The following is a 2,670-nucleotide window of genomic DNA, read 5'->3' on the forward strand; positions in this document are numbered from 1 at the left end:
TGCAACAAGTCTTATCAGAAGGCTATTGATGAAAAATATGATCCCACTGGAAGTCTTCGAGAGCATATTATGAAAAAATGCAACATGGCCGCCAAACTAAAGTCAATGGAGATGGAAATCTCTAATGGTTTCCTCGTCCATTTTATTATGTCATCTTTGCCTCCCCAATTTGATCCATTTATGATCAACTATAATGCGATGGATGTTAAATGGGAGATTGATGAAATGATGGCGCGATGTGTGCAAGAAGAAGAAAGGCTTAAGGCTGACGAATTGATCATGTTAATCAGTTTGGTCATTCACAAAAGAAGAAGTATAGAAAATTTGTGAATGAATATGTGAAGCCCAAGCCTTATAAGTTCAAGGAAAAAGGCCAATCCTCAAAAGGTTCACAGCAAAGAAGCGGAAAAAGTGCCTAATGCTGAAGGAAATAATTCCAATGCTTGCCACTTTTGTGGAAAAGGTGGGCATAGGCGAAAGGATTGTTTTGGCTTCAAGAGATGGCTCAAAGAAAGAGGTACCGACACTATTACTGTTGTTGAAGAATCCCTTTATGTTAATTATGCCACCAATACTTGGTGGATTGATTCAGGTGCAACAATTCATGTTGTAAATTCGTTGCAGGGATTCAATATGAGGAAGACCCTAAAAAGAGGGGAAAGAACAATTAGAGTTGCTAATGGTGTTGAAGCTTATGCCGAGGCGATTGGAGACTTCACTCTTACACTTCATGGCGGTTTTAAGCTTCAGCTAAATAATGTTCTTTATGTACCCTCAATGAAACGGAATTTAGTTTCCGTCTCATGTTTAGATGATGATAGTTATGAGTGTCACTTTGGGAATAAGCAATGTATAATTATGTATGACAATAATAATGTTGGTCTTGCCTGTCGACAAGACAAACTTTATGTAATTTCCCTTTGTGATGATATAAATAATGTGGATTCTACCTCAAATATAAATGTCGGTACCAAACGCAAACGTAATGATAGTGAGACTTCTTCGAAATTATGGCACTATCGTTTAGGCCATATTTCGAGGGGGAGGATTGAGCGTCTCATTAAAGATCAAGTTCTTCCTTCTCTTGATTTTTCGGATGCGGATGTTGATCATTGTATCGACTGCATCAAAGGAAAATATGCCAAGAAAATTAAGAAAGGTGCAAACCGAAGCACGGGAGTTTTGGAATTAATTCATACGGATATATGTGGTCCGTTTAATGTGAGATCGGTGGACGGTTATAATTCATTCATAACGTTCACTGATGATTTCTCCCGTTATGGATATATTTATCAAATCAAAGAAAAATCAGAGGCATTAGACAAGTTCAAGATTTTCAAAGCTGAGGTTGAAAATCAATGTAATAAAAGAATTAAAGTTGTAAGATCTGATCGTGGTGGTGAATACTACGGCAGACATGCAACTTATGGTCAAATTCCTGGACCATTTGCAAAATTCTTACAGGAAAATGGCATTGCCGCCCGATTACTCGACCGGGTGAACCTCGGCAAAACGGGGTGGCTGAAAGGAGAAACCGCACACTTATGGATATGGTGCGGAGTATGTTAAGCCACTCCACTTTACCGGTGAATTTATGGATGGAAGCCCTTAAAACAAGAAGACATATTCTTAACAGGGTTCCCAGAAATCGGTGCCCAAAACACCGTATGAATTATGGGTGGGAAAAAGCCAACCCTGAATTATTTTCATGTATGGGGCTGTCTGCTTGAAGCAAGGATTTTTAATCCGGTTATGGGAAAATTAGACCCCAAGACGATCGGTTGCCATTTTATTGGTTATCCTGACAAATCTAAAGCATATCGATTTTATTGTCCAAATCAGACAACGAAATTTGTTGAAACAAGACACGCTGTGTTCTTGGAAAGTGATATGATGAGGGGGAGCATGACTCCCAGAGAAATAGTCTTGGAAGAAAAACAGGAATATGTCCCGATGCCTGTAATCCAAGAGCCAGTGTTTCAAAGTACATACCGAGATCGCACCTCAAGTTTGGCCTCGTAGCTGATGGTGCTCGCAAAACTGGACAACAAAAGGACCAAGGACAGCAATTACGAGTGTATTCAAGAAGGCAACGTGCTGCTGATGCAACACCTGCTGATACACCGGCGACTGTTCCAGATGTCACATCTAATGATGCTCTTATTGAAAATAATCAGCAGTCTCAAACTGTTATTAATGTGCCGAATAATGAGCCTCTTAGAGGGTCACAAATGGCTAGAAAGCCTGCTATTCCTGATGATTATCTCACCTACATGAGTGAGGATACAAATGAGCCAGTGTTGGATAATGATCCCACCTCATTTAAGGAGGCTATGGAAAGTGAATATTCGTCTAAATGGCTTGATGCTATGAAAGATGAAATGAAGTCCATGAGCACTAATAATGTATGGGACTTAGTAGAAATCCCTGAAGGAGCCAAAACAGTTGGATGCAAATGGGTCTATAAGACCAAACGTGACTCCAAGGGTGATATCGAAAGGTTTAAAGCAAGGCTTGTGGCAAAAGGATTCACTCAAAGAGAAGGGATTGATTATAATGAAACTTTTTCACCCGTCTCTTCGAAGGATTCATTCAGAATAATTATGGCACTCGTGGCTCATTATGATTTAGAGCTACATCAGATGGATGTCAAAACGGCATTTCTAAATG

At 39.7% G+C, this 2,670-nt stretch overlaps 1 long non-coding RNA gene across 1 annotated transcript; it reads left to right on the forward strand.

Moving 5' to 3' along the window:
- The first annotated feature begins 413 nt into the window (after positions 1-413).
- On the forward strand, positions 414-962 carry LOC139830659 (uncharacterized). Its single transcript, XR_011743632.1, has 2 exons — positions 414-517; positions 625-962. It is a non-coding gene; the product is annotated as an uncharacterized lncRNA (long non-coding RNA).
- The last annotated feature ends 1,708 nt before the right edge of the window (positions 963-2,670 follow it).

Source organism: Lolium perenne, chromosome 4 (assembly GCF_019359855.2).
Source record: "Lolium perenne isolate Kyuss_39 chromosome 4, Kyuss_2.0, whole genome shotgun sequence".
Classification (NCBI taxonomy): domain Eukaryota; kingdom Viridiplantae; phylum Streptophyta; class Magnoliopsida; order Poales; family Poaceae; genus Lolium; species Lolium perenne.